This window comes from Ambystoma mexicanum, chromosome 10 (genome assembly GCF_040938575.1).
Source record: "Ambystoma mexicanum isolate Mex_15411 chromosome 10, UKY_AmexF1_1, whole genome shotgun sequence".
Taxonomy (NCBI): domain Eukaryota; kingdom Metazoa; phylum Chordata; class Amphibia; order Caudata; family Ambystomatidae; genus Ambystoma; species Ambystoma mexicanum.
The window spans coordinates 1,686,116,216-1,686,130,121 of record NC_090932.1 but is presented as its reverse complement, the minus strand read 5'-3'; positions in this window follow the sequence as shown (position 1 = coordinate 1,686,130,121).

The window sequence follows — 13,906 nt, the reverse complement described above, 5'->3', positions numbered from 1 at the left end:
GTACGTGGGACTCTGTGTGGTAAAGGATAGTTGGGCAGGTGGGACTATGCTGCAGTTAGTGATGGATGCGTAGGTGGGACTCAGTTGCAGTTAGTGGTAATTGAGTAGGTGGGACTCCGTTGCAGTTAGTGATAGACGTTTAAGTGGGACTCTGTGTGGTACAGGATAGTTGGGTAGGTGGGACTCTATTGCAGTTAGTGATAGTTGGGTAGGCAAAACTCTGTTGCAGTTAGTGTTAGTTGGGTAGGTGGGGTCTGTGTGTTAAAGGATAGTTCAGTAGGTGGGACTCTGTTGCAGTTAGTGATGGTTGGGTAGGTGGGACTCTGTTGCAGTTAGCGATAGTTGGGTAGGTGGGACTCTTTTGCAGTTAGTGATATTTGGGTAGGTGGGACTCTGTGAGGGAAAGGATAGTTGGGTAGGTGGGACTATGCTGCAGTTAGTGATAGTTGGGTAGGTGGACCTCTGTTGTAGTAAGTGATAGTTGAGTAGGTGGGGCTCTGTTTCAGTTAGTGATAGTTGGTTAGGTGTCACTCTGTTGTAGTAAGTGATAGTTGTGCAGGTGGGACTCTGTTGCATTTAGTGATAGTTGGGTAGGTGGGACTGTTGCAGTTAGTTATAGTTGGGTAGGTGGGACTCGGTTGTAGTTAGTGATAGTTGGGGAGGTGGAACTCTGTTGCAGTTAGTGATAGTTGGGTAGGTGGGACTCTGTGAGCAAAGGATAGTTGGGTTGGTGGGACTCTGTTGCAGTTAGTGATGGTTGGGTAGTTGGGATTCGGTTGCAGTTAGTGATAGTTGGGTAGGTGGAACTCTGTCGCAGTTAGTGATGGTTGGATAGGTGGGATTCTGTGCAGTAAAGGATAGTTGGGTAGGTGGGACTCTGTTGCTGTTAGTGATTGTTGGGTAGGGGGGACTCTGCGCAGTTAGTGATAGTTGGGTAGGTGGGACTGTTGCAGTTAGTGATAGTTGGGTAGGTGGGACTCTTGTAGTTAGTGATAGTTGGGGAGGTGGGACTCTGTTGCAGTTAATGATAGTTGGGTAGGTGGGACTCTGTTGCAGTTAGTGATAATTGGGTAGGTGGACCTCTGTTGTAGTAAGTGATAGTTGAGTAGGTGGGGCTCTGTTTCAGTTAGTGATAGTTGGTTAGGTGTCACTCTGTTGTAGTAAGTGATAGTTGTGCAGGTGGGACTCTGTTGCATTTAGTGATAGTTGGGTAGGTGGGACTGTTGCAGTTAGTGATAGTTGGGTAGGTGGGACTCGGTTGTAGTTAGTGATAGTTGGGGAGGTGGGACTCTGTTGCAGTTAGTGATAGTTGGGTAGGTGGGACTCTGTGAGCAAAGGATAGTTGGGTTGGTGGGACTCTGTTGCAGTTAGTGATGGTTGGGTAGTTGGGATTCGGTTGCAGTTAGTGATAGTTGGGTAGGTGGAACTCTGTCGCAGTTAGTGATGGTTGGGTAGGTGGGACTCTGTGCAGTAAAGGATAGTTGGGTAGGTGGGACTCTGTTGCTGTTAGTGATGGTTGGGTAGGGGGGACTCTGCGCAGTTAGTGATAGTTGGGTAGAGGGGACTGTTGCCGTTAGTGATAGTTGGGTAGGTGGGACTCTGTTGTAGTTAGTGATAGTTAGGGAGGTGGGACTGTGTTGCAGTTAGTGATAGTTGGGTAGTTGGCACTCTGTTGGAGTTAGTGATAGTTGGGGCGGTGGGACTCTATTGTAGTTAGAGATAGGGCCTAATTACGACCCTGGCGGAGGACCATGGTGCTATTAGCACCATGGTCCATGGCGCTAAACTGCCAACTCCGCCATGGTGGTTGGCGGACTTACCGCCCCATCCCGACCTTGGCGGGGCGGTAAATCCCCAATCCCCATTTTACCCTTCCCCATTCCCATTCTTGCCCCATAGGGTATAATGGGAGTGGGGAAGGCGTTAATTACGCCACCGTAAATTACGGTGGCGTAATTAACAACAAGGTCCCTTAGCGCCATGGATTTTACCGCCTGCAAAAAGCAGGCGTTAAAATCGCCCTGGCGCTAAGGGATCTCGTAGTAAGGCGGAAGGGGTCGGCGCTGTTAGCGCCGGCGTAAACCCCTTTCCGCCAGGGTCGTAATGAGGCCCATAGTCAGGTAGATTAGACTCTGTGCAGTAAAGGATAGTTGGGGAGGTGGGACTCTGTTGCAGTTAGTGAAAGTTGGGTAGGTGGGACTCTGTGCAGTTAGTGATAGTTGGGTAGGTGGGACTGTTGCAGTTAGTGATAGTTGGGTAGGTGGGACTCTGTTGTAGTTAGTGATAGTTGGGGAGGTGGAACTCTGTGCAGTAAAGGATAGTTGGGGAGGTGGGATTCGGTTGCAGTTAGTGATAGTTGGATAGGTGGGACTCTGTGCAGTTACTGATATTTGGGTAGGTGGGACTGTTGCAGTTAGTGATAGTTGGGTAGGTGGGACTCTGCTGCAGTTAGTGATAGTTGGGTCGGTGGGACTCTGTGCAGTAAAGGATAGTTGGGAGGTGGGATTCTGTTGCAGTTAGTTATAGTTGGGTAGGTGGGAATCTGTGCAGTAATGGATAGTTGTGGAGGTGGGATTATGTTACAGTTAGTGATAGTTGGGTAGGTGGGACTCTGTGCAGTTACTGATAGTTGGGTAGATGTGACTGTTGCAGTTAGTGATAGTTGGGTAGGTGGGACTCTGTTGCAGTTATTGATAGTTGGGTAGATGGGACTTTGTTACAGTTAGTGATATTTGGGTAGGTGGGACTCTGTTGCAGTTAGTGATAGTTGGGTAGGTGGGACTCTGTTGTAGTTAGTAATAGTTGGGGAGGTGGGACTCTGTTCCAGTAAGCTATAGTTGGGTAGTTGGGACTCTGTTGCTGTTAGTGATAGTTGTGTAGGTGGGACTTTGTGCAGTAAAGGATAGTTGGGTAGGTGGGAGTCTGCTGCAGTTAGTGATAGTTGTGCAGGTGGGACTCTGTTGCAGTTAGTGATAGTTGGAGAGTTGGGACTCTGTTGCTGTTAGTGATAGTTGTGTAGGTGGGACTTTGTGCAGTAAAGGATAGTTGGGTAGATGGGACTCTTCTGCAGTTAGTGATAGTTTTTTAGGTTGGACTCTGTGTGGTAACAGATAGTTGGGTAGTTGGGATTTGTTGCAGTCAGTGATAGTTGGGTAGGTGGGACTCTGTTGTAGTTATTGATAATTGGGTATTTGAGACTCTGTTGCAGTTAGTGACAGTTGGGTAGGTGGGACTCTGTTGCAGTTAGTGACAGTTGGGTAGGTGGTACACTGTTGCAGTTAGTGATAGTTGAGGAGGTGGAACTCTCCTGTAGTTATTGATTATTGAGTAGTTGGGACTCTGTTGCAGTTAGTGAAAGTTGGGTAGGTGGGACTCTTTTGCAGTTAGTGATGGTTGGGTAGGTGGGACTCTGCTGTACTTATTGATAATTGGCTAGTTGGGGCTCTGTTGCAGTTAGTGATAGTTGGGTAGGTGGGACTCTGCTGTACTTATTGATAATTGGCTAGTTGGGACTCTGTTGCAGTTAGTGATAGTTGGGTAGGTGGGACTCTTTTGCAGTTAGTGATGGTTGGGTAGGTTGGACTCTGTGCGGTAAAGGACAGTTGGGTAGGTGGGACTCTGTTGCAGTTAGTGATAGTTGGGTAGGTGGGACTCTGTGTGATAAAGGATAGTTGGGTAGGTGGGACTCTTGCTATATAGTGATAGTTGGGTAGGTGGGACTCTTGCATATAGTGATAGTTGGGTAGGTGGGACTCTGATGCAGTTAGTTATAGTTGGGTAGGTGGGACTCTGTGTGGTAAAGGATAGTTGGGTAGGTGGGACTCTTGCATTTAGTGATAGTTGGGTAGGTGGGACTCTTGCATATAGTGATAGTTGCGTAGGTGAGACTCTGTTGCAGTTAGTGATAGTTAGGTAGGTGGGACTCTGTGTGGTAAAGGATAGTTGGGTAGGTGGAGCTCTTACATTTAGTGATAGTTGGGTAGGTTGGAATCTGCTGCAGTTAGTGATAGTTGGGTAGGTTGGAATCTGTTGCTGTTAGTGATAGTTGGGTAGGTGGACTCTGCTGCAGTTAGTGATAGTTGGGTAGGTGGGACTCTGTGTGGTAAAGGATAGTTGGGTAGGTGGGACTCTTGCATTTAGTGATAGTTGGGTAGGTTGGAATCTGTTGCTCTTAGTGATAGTTGGGTAGGTGGACTCTGCTGCAGTTAGTGATAGTTGGGTAGGTTGAAATCTGCTGCAGTTAGTGATAGTTGGGTAGGTTGGAATCTGTTGCTGTTAGTGATAGTTGGGTAGGTGGACTCTGTGTGGTAAAGGATAGTTGGGTAGGTGGGACTCTGCTGCAGTTAGTGATAGTTGGGTAGGTTGGAATCTGCTGCAGTTAATGATAGTTGGGTAGGTTGGAATCTGTTGCTGTTAGTGAAATTGGGTAGGTGGACTCTGCTGCAGTTAGTGATAGTTGGGTAGGTGGGACTCTGTGTGGTAAAGGATAGTTGGGTAGGTGGGGCTCTTACATTTAGTGATAGTTCGGTAGGTTGGAATCTGCTGCAGTTAGTGATAGTTGGGTAGGTTGGAATCTGTTGCTGTTAGTGATAGTTGGGTAGGTGGACTCTGCTGCAGTTAGTGATAGTTGGGTAGGTGGGACTCCGTTGCAGTTAGTGGTAATTGAATAGGTGGGACTCCGTTGCAGTTAGTGATAGACGTTTAAGTGGGACTCTGTGTGGTAAAGGATAGTTGGGTAGGTGGGACTCTATTGCAGTTAGTGATAGTTGGGTAGGCAAAACTCTGTTGCAGTTAGTGATAGTTGGGTAGGTGGGGTCTGTGTGTTAAAGGATAGTTCAGTAGGTGGGACTCTGTTGCAGTTAGCGATAGTTGGGTAGGTGGGACTCTGTTGCAGTTAGTGATAATTGGGTAGGTGGGACTCTGTGAGGGAAAGCATAGTTGGGTAGGTGGGACTATTCTGCAGTTAGTGATAGTTGGGTAGGTGGACCTCTGTTGTAGTAAGTGATAGTTGGGTAGGTTGGAATCTGTTGCTGTTAGTGATAGTTGGGTAGGTGGACTCTGCTGCAGTTAGTGATGGTTGGGTAGGTGGGACTCTGTTGCAGTTATTGATAATTGAGTAGGTGGGACTCTGTTGCAGTTAGTGATAGTTGGGGAGGTGGGACTCTGTTGCAGTTAGTGATGGTTGCATAGGTGGGACACTGTTGCAGTTAGTGATAGTTTGGTAGGTGGGACTCTGATGCAGTTAGTGATAGTTGGGTACGTGGGACTCTGTGTGGTAAAGGATAGTTGGGCAGGTGGGACTATGCTGCAGTTAGTGATGGATGCGTAGGTGGGACTCTGTTGCAGTTAGTGGTAATTGAATAGGTGGGACTCCATTGCAGTTAGTGATAGACGTTTAAGTGGGACTCTGTGTGGTAAAGGATAGTTGGGTAGGTGGGACTCTATTGCAGTTAGTGATAGTTGGGTAGGCAAAACTCTGTTGCAGTTAGTGATAGTTGGGTAGGTGGGGTCTGTGTGTTAAAGGATAGTTCAGTAGGTGGGACTCTGTTGCAGTTAGTGATGGTTGGGTAGGTGGGACTCTGTTGCAGTTAGCGATAGTTGGGTAGGTGGGACTCTGTTGCAGTTAGTGATAATTGGGTAGGTGGGACTCTGTGAGGGAAAGCATAGTTGGGTAGGTGGGACTATGCTGCAGTTAGTGATAGTTGGGTAGGTGGACCTCTGTTGTAGTAAGTGATAGTTGGGTAGGTTGGAATCTGTTGCTGTTAGTGATAGTTGGGTAGTTTGGAATCTGTTGCTGTTAGTGATAGTTGGGTAGGTGGGACTCTGTTGCAGTTATTGATAATTGAGTAGGTGGGACTCTGTTGCAGTTAGTGATAGTTGGGGAGGTGGGACTCTGTTGCAGTTAGTGATGGTTGCATAGGTGGGACACTGTTGCAGTTAGTGATAGTTTAGTAGGTGGGACTCTGATGCAGTTAGTGATAGTTGGGTAGGTGGGACTCGGTTGTAGTTAGTGACAGTTGGGGAGGTGGGACTCTGTTGCAGTTAGTGATAGTTGGGTAGGTGGGACTCTGTGAGCAAAGGATAGTTGGGTTGGTGGGACTCTGTTGCAGTTAGTGATGGTTGGGTAGTTGGGATTCGGTTGCAGTTAGTGATAGTTGGGTAGGTGGGACTGTTGCAGTTAGTGATAGTTGGGTAGGTGGGACTCTGTTGTAGTTAGTGATAGTTGGGGAGGTGGAACTCTGTGCAGTAAAGGATAGTTGGGGAGGTGGGATTCGGTTGCAGTTAGTGATAGTTGGATAGGTGGGACTCTGTGCAGTTACTGATATTTGGGTAGGTGGGACTGTTGGAGTTAGTGATAGTTGGGTAGGTGGGACTCTGCTGCAGTTAGTGATAGTTGGGTCGGTGGGACTCTGTGCAGTAAAGGATAGTTGGGAGGTGGGATTCTGTTGCAGTTAGTTATAGTTGGGTAGGTGGGAATCTGTGCAGTAATGGATAGTTGTGGAGGTGGGATTATGTTACAGTTAGTGATAGTTGGGTAGGTGGGACTCTGTGCAGTTACTGATAGTTGGGTAGATGTGACTGTTGCAGTTAGTGATAGTTGGGTAGGTGGGACTCTGTTGCAGTTATTGATAGTTGGGTAGATGGGACTTTGTTACAGTTAGTGATATTTGGGTAGGTGGGACTCTGTTGCAGTTAGTGATAGTTGGGTAGGTGGGACTCTGTTGTAGTTAGTAATAGTTGGGGAGGTGGGACTCTGTTGCAGTAAGCTATAGTTGGGTAGTTGGGACTCTGTTGCTGTTAGTGATAGTTGTGTAGGTGGGACTTTGTGCAGTAAAGGATAGTTGGGTAGGTGGGAGTCTGCTGCAGTTAGTGATAGTTGTGCAGGTGGGACTCTGCTGCAGTTAGTGATAGTTGGAAAGTTGGGACTCTGTTGCTGTTAGTGATAGTTGTGTAGGTGGGACTTTGTGCAGTAAAGGATAGTTGGGTAGGTGGGACTCTTCTGCAGTTATTGATAGTTTTTTAGGTGGGACTCTGTGCGGTAACAGATAGTTGGGTAGTTGGGACTCTGTTGCAGTCAGTGATAGTTGGGTAGGTGGGACTCTGATGCAGTTAGTGATAGTTGGGTACGTGGGACTCTGTGTGGTAAAGGATAGTTGGGCAGGTGGGACTATGCTGCAGTTAGTGATGGATGCGTAGGTGGGACTCTGTTGCAGTTAGTGGTAATTGAATAGGTGGGACTCCGTTGCAGTTAGTGATAGACGTTTAAGTGGGACTCTGTGTGGTAAAGGATAGTTGGGTAGGTGGGACTCTATTGCAGTTAGTGATAGTTGGGTAGGCAAAACTCTGTTGCAGTTAGTGATAGTTGGGTAGGTGGGGTCTGTGTGTTAAAGGATAGTTCAGTAGGTGGGACTCTGTTGCAGTTAGCGATAGTTTGGTAGGTGGGACTCTGTTGCAGTTAGTGATAATTGGGTAGGTGGGACTCTGTGAGGGAAAGCATAGTTGGGTAGGTGGGACTATGCTGCAGTTAGTGATAGTTGGGTAGGTGGACCTCTGTTGTAGTAAGTGATAGTTGGGTAGGTTGGAATCTGTTGCTGTTAGTGATAGTTGGGTAGGTGGACTCTGCTGCAGTTAGTGATGGTTGGGTAGGTGGGACTCTGTTGCAGTTATTGATAATTGAGTAGGTGGGACTCTGTTGCAGTTAGTGATAGTTGGGGAGGTGGGACTCTGTTGCAGTTAGTGATGGTTGCATAGGTGGGACACTGTTGCAGTTAGTGATAGTTTGGTAGGTGGGACTCTGATGCAGTTAGTGATAGTTGGGTACGTGGGACTCTGTGTGGTAAAGGATAGTTGGGCAGGTGGGACTATGCTGCAGTTAGTGATGGATGTGTAGGTGGGACTCTGTTGCAGTTAGTGGTAATTGAATAGGTGGGACTCCATTGCAGTTAGTGATAGACGTTTAAGTGGGACTCTGTGTGGTAAAGGATAGTTGGGTAGGTGGGACTCTATTGCAGTTAGTGATAGTTGGGTAGGCAAAACTCTGTTGCAGTTAGTGATAGTTGGGTAGGTGGGGTCTGTGTGTTAAAGGATAGTTCAGTAGGTGGGACTCTGTTGCAGTTAGTGATGGTTGGGTAGGTGGGACTCTGTTGCAGTTAGCGATAGTTGGGTAGGTGGGACTCTGTTGCAGTTAGTGATAATTGGGTAGGTGGGACTCTGTGAGGGAAAGCATAGTTGGGTAGGTGGGACTATGCTGCAGTTAGTGATAGTTGGGTAGGTGGACCTCTGTTGTAGTAAGTGATAGTTGGGTAGGTTGGAATCTGTTGCTGTTAGTGATAGTTGGGTAGTTTGGAATCTGTTGCTGTTAGTGATAGTTGGGTAGGTGGGACTCTGTTGCAGTTATTGATAATTGAGTAGGTGGGACTCTGTTGCAGTTAGTGATAGTTGGGGAGGTGGGACTCTGTTGCAGTTAGTGATGGTTGCATAGGTGGGACACTGTTGCAGTTAGTGATAGTTTAGTAGGTGGGACTCTGATGCAGTTAGTGATAGTTGGGTAGGTGGGACTCGGTTGTAGTTAGTGACAGTTGGGGAGGTGGGACTCTGTTGCAGTTAGTTATAGTTGGGTAGGTGGGACTCTGTGAGCAAAGGATAGTTGGGTTGGTGGGACTCTGTTGCAGTTAGTGATGGTTGGGTAGTTGGGATTCGGTTGCAGTTAGTGATAGTTGGGTAGGTGGGACTGTTGCAGTTAGTGATAGTTGGGTAGGTGGGACTCTGTTGTAGTTAGTGATAGTTGGGGAGGTGGAACTCTGTGCAGTAAAGGATAGTTGGGGAGGTGGGATTCGGTTGCAGTTAGTGATAGTTGGATAGGTGGGACTCTGTGCAGTTACTGATATTTGGGTAGGTGGGACTGTTGGAGTTAGTGATAGTTGGGTAGGTGGGACTCTGCTGCAGTTAGTGATAGTTGGGTCGGTGGGACTCTGTGCAGTAAAGGATAGTTGGGAGGTGGGATTCTGTTGCAGTTAGTTATAGTTGGGTAGGTGGGAATCTGTGCAGTAATGGATAGTTGTGGAGGTGGGATTATGTTACAGTTAGTGAAAGTTGGGTAGGTGGGACTGTTGCAGTTAGTGATAGTTGGGTAGGTGGGACTCTGTTGCAGTTATTGATAGTTGGGTAGATGGGACTTTGTTACAGTTAGTGATATTTGGGTAGGTGGGACTCTGTTGCAGTTAGTGATAGTTGGGTAGGTGGGACTCTGTTGTAGTTAGTAATAGTTGGGGAGGTGGGACTCTGTTGCAGTAAGCTATAGTTGGGTAGTTGGGACTCTGTTGCTGTTAGTGATAGTTGTGTAGGTGGGACTTTGTGCAGTAAAGGATAGTTGGGTAGGTGGGAGTCTGCTGCAGTTAGTGATAGTTGTGCAGGTGGGACTCTGCTGCAGTTAGTGATAGTTGGAAAGTTGGGACTCTGTTGCAGTTATTGATAGTTTTTTAGGTGGGACTCTGTGCGGTAACAGATAGTTGGGTAGTTGGGACTCTGTTGCAGTCAGTGATAGTTGGGTAGGTGGGACTCTGTTGTAGTAATTGATAATTGGGTATTTGGGACTCTGTTGCAGTTAGTGACAGTTGGGTAGGTGGGACTCTGTTGCAGTTAGTGACAGTTGGGTAGGTGGTACACTGTTGCAGTTAGTGATAGTTGGGTAGGTGGGACTCTTTTGCAGTTAGTGATGGTTGGGTAGGTTGGACTCTGTGCGGTAAAGGACAGTTGGGTAGGTGGGACTCTGTTGCAGTTAGTGATAGTTGGGTAGGTGGGACTCTGTGTGGTAAAGGATAGTTGGGTAGGTGGGACTCTTGCATATAGTGATAGTTGGGTAGGTGGGACTCTTGCATATAGTGATAGTTGGGTAGGTGGGACTCTGATGCAGTTAGTGATAGTTGGGTAGGTGGGACTCTGTGTGGTAAAGGATAGTTGGGTAGGTGGTACTCTTGCATTTAGTGATAGTTGGGTAGGTGGGACTCTTGCATCTAGTGATAGTTGGGTAGGTGAGACTCTGTTGCAGTTAGTGATAGTTGGGTAGGTGGGACTCTTACATTTAGTGATAGTTGAGTAGGTTGGAATCTGCTGCAGTTAGTGATAGTTGGGTAGGTTGGAATCTGTTGCTGTTAGTGATAGTTGGGTAGGTGGACTCTGCTGCAGTTAGTGAAAGTTGGGTAGGTGGGACTCTTTTGCAGTTAGTGATGGTTGGGTAGGTGGGACTCTGCTGTACTTATTGATAATTGGCTAGTTGGGACTCTGTTGCAGTTAGTGATAGTTGGTTAGGTGGGACTCTGCTGTACTTATTGATAATTGGCTAGTTGGGACTCTGTTGCAGTTAGTGATAGTTGGGTAGGTGGGACTCTTTTGCAGTTAGTGATGGTTGGGTAGGTTGGACTCTGTGCGGTAAAGGACAGTTGGGTAGGTGGGACTCTGTTGCAGTTAGTGATAGTTGGGTAGGTGGGACTCTGTGTGGTAAAGGATAGTTGGGTAGGTGGGACTCTTGCATATAGTGATAGTTGTGTAGGTGGGACTCTTGCATATAGTGATAGTTGGGTAGGTGGGACTCTGATGCAGTTAGTGATAGTTGGGTAGGTGGGACTCTGTGTGGTAAAGGATAGTTGGGTAGGTGGGACTCTTGCATTTAGTGATAGTTGGGTAGGTGGGACTCTTGCATATAGTGATAGTTGGGTAGGTGAGACTCTGTTGCAGTTAGTGATAGTTGGGTAGGTGGGACTCTTACATTTAGTGATAGTTGAGTAGGTTGGAATCTGCTGCAGTTAGTGATAGTTGGGTAGGTTGGAATCTGTTGCTGTTAGTGATAGTTGGGTAGGTGGACTCTGCTGCAGTTAGTGATAGTTGGGTAGGTGGGACTCTGTGTGGTAAAGGATAGTTGGGTAGATGGGACTCTTACATTTAGTGATAGTTGGGTAGGTTGGAATCTGTTGCTGTTAGTGATAGTTGGGTAGGTGGACTCTGCTGCAGTTAGTGATAGTTGGGCAGGTTGAAATCTGCTGCAGTTAGTGATAGTTGGGTAGGTTGGAATCTGTTGCTGTTAGTGATAGTTGGGTAGGTGGACTCTGTGTGGTAAAGGATAGTTGGGTAGGTGGGACCCTGCTGCAGTTAGTGATAGCTGGGTAGGTTGGAATCTGCTGCAGTTAATGATAGTTGGGTAGGTTGGAATCTGTTGCTGTTAGTGATAGATGGGTAGGTGGACTCTGCTGCAGTTAGTGATAGTTGGGTAGGTGGGACTCTGTGTAGTAAAGGATAGTTGGGTAGGTGGGGCTCTTACATTTACTGATAGTTGGGTAGGTTGGAATCTGCTGCAGTTAGTGATAGTTGGGTAGGTTGGAATCTGTTGCTGTTAGTGATAGTTGGGTAGGTGGACTCTGCTGCAGTTAGTGATAGTTGGGTAGGTGGGACTCTGTGTGGTAAAGGATAGTTGGGTAGGTGGGACTCTTGCATTTAGTGATAGTTGGGTAGGTTGGAATCTGTTGCTGTTAGTGATAGTTGGGTAGGTGGGACTCTGTTGCAGTTATTGATAATTGAGTAGGTGGGACTCTGTTGCAGTTAGTGATAGTTGGGGAGGTGGGACTCTGTTGCAGTTAGTGATGGTTGCATAGGTGGGACACTGTTGCAGTTAGTGATAGTTTGGTAGGTGGGACTCTGATGCAGTTAGTGATAATTGGGTACATGGGACTCTGTGTGGTAAAGGATAGTTGGGCAGGTGGGACTATGCTGCAGTTAGTGATGGATGCGTAGGTGGGACTCTGTTGCAGTTAGTGGTAATTGAATAGGTGGGACTCCGTTGCAGTTAGTGATAGACGTTTAAGTGGGACTCTGTGTGGTAAAGGATAGTTGGGTAGGTGGGACTCTATTGCAGTTAGTGATAGTTGGGTAGGCAAAACTCTGTTGCAGTTAGTGATAGTTGGGTAGGTGGGGTCTGTGTGTTAAAGGATAGTTCAGTAGGTGGGACTCTGTTGCAGTTAGTGATGGTTGGGTAGGTGGGACTCTGTTGCAGTTAGCGATAGTTGGGTAGGTGGGACTCTGTTGCAGTTAGTGATAATTGGGTAGGTGGGACTCTGTGAGGGAAAGGATAGTTGGGTAGGTGGGACTCTGCTGCAGTTAGTGATAGTTGGGTCGGTGGGACTCTGTGCAGTAAAGGATAGTTGGGAGGTGGGATTCTGTTGCAGTTAGTTATAGTTGGGTAGGTGGGAATCTGTGCAGTAATGGATAGTTGTGGAGGTGGGATTATGTTACAGTTAGTGATAGTTGGGTAGGTGGGACTCTGTGCAGTTACTGATAGTTGGGTAGATGTGACTGTTGCAGTTAGTGATAGTTGGGTAGGTGGGACTCTGTTGCAGTTATTGATAGTTGGGTAGATGGGACTTTGTTACAGTTAGTGATATTTGGGTAGGTGGGACTCTGTTGCAGTTAGTGATAGTTGGGTAGGTGGGACTCTGTTGTAGTTAGTAATAGTTGGGGAGGTGGGACTCTGTTGCAGTAAGCTATAGTTGGGTAGTTGGGACTCTGTTGCTGTTAGTGATAGTTGTGTAGGTGGGACTTTGTGCAGTAAAGGATAGTTGGGTAGGTGGGAGTCTGCTGCAGTTAGTGATAGTTGTGCAGGTGGGACTCTGCTGCAGTTAGTGATAGTTGGATAGTTGGGACTCTGTTGCTGTTAGTGATAGTTGTGTAGGTGGGACTTTGTGCAGTAAAGGATAGTTGGGTAGGTGGGAGTCTGCTGCAGTTAGTGATAGTTGTGCAGGTGGGACTCTGCTGCAGTTAGTGATAGTTGGATAGTTGGGACTCTGTTGCTGTTAGTGATAGTTGTGTAGGTGGGACTTTGTGCAGTAAAGGATAGTTGGGTAGGTGGGAGTCTGCTGCAGTTAGTGATAGTTGTGCAGGTGGGACTCTGCTGCAGTTAGTGATAGTTGGATAGTTGGGACTCTGTTGCTGTTAGTGATAGTTGTGTAGGTGGGACTTTGTGCAGTAAAGGATAGTTGGGTAGGTGGGACTCTTCTGCAGTTAGTGATAGTTTTTTAGGTGGGACTCTGTTGCAGTTAGTGACAGTTGGGTAGGTGGTACACTATTGCAGTTAGTGATAGTTGGGTAGGTGGGACTCTGTTGCAGTTAGTGACAGTTGGGTAGGTGGTACACTGTTGCAGTTAGTGATAGTTGGGTAGGTGGGACTCTTTTGCAGTTAGTGATGGTTGGGTAGGTTGGACTCTGTGCGGTAAAGGACAGTTGGGTAGGTGGGACTCTGTTGCAGTTAGTGATAGTTGGGTAGGTGGGACTCTGTGTGGTAAAGGATAGTTGGGTAGGTGGGACTCTTGCATATAGTGATAGTTGGGTAGGTGGGACTCTTGCATATAGTGATAGTTGGGTAGGTGGGACTCTGATGCAGTTAGTGATAGTTGGGTAGGTGGGACTCTGTGTGGTAAAGGATAGTTGGGTAGGTGGGACTCTTGCATTTAGTGATAGTTGGGTAGGTGGGACTCTTGTATATAGTGATAGTTGGGTAGGTGAGACTCTGTTGCAGTTAGTGATAGTTGGGTAGGTGGGACTCTTACATTTAGTGATAGTTGAGTAGGTTGGAATCTGCTGCAGTTAGTGATAGTTGGGTAGGTTGGAATCTGTTGCTGTTAGTGATAGTTGGGTAGGTGGACTCTGCTGCAGTTAGTGAAAGTTGGGTAGGTGGGACTCTTTTGCAGTTAGTGATGGTTGGGTAGGTGGGACTCTGCTGTACTTATTGATAATTGGCTAGTTGGGACTCTGTTGCAGTTAGTGATAGTTGGTTAGGTGGGACTCTGCTGTACTTATTGATAATTGGCTAGTTGGGACTCTGTTGCAGTTAGTGATAGTTGGGTAGGTGGGACTCTTTTGC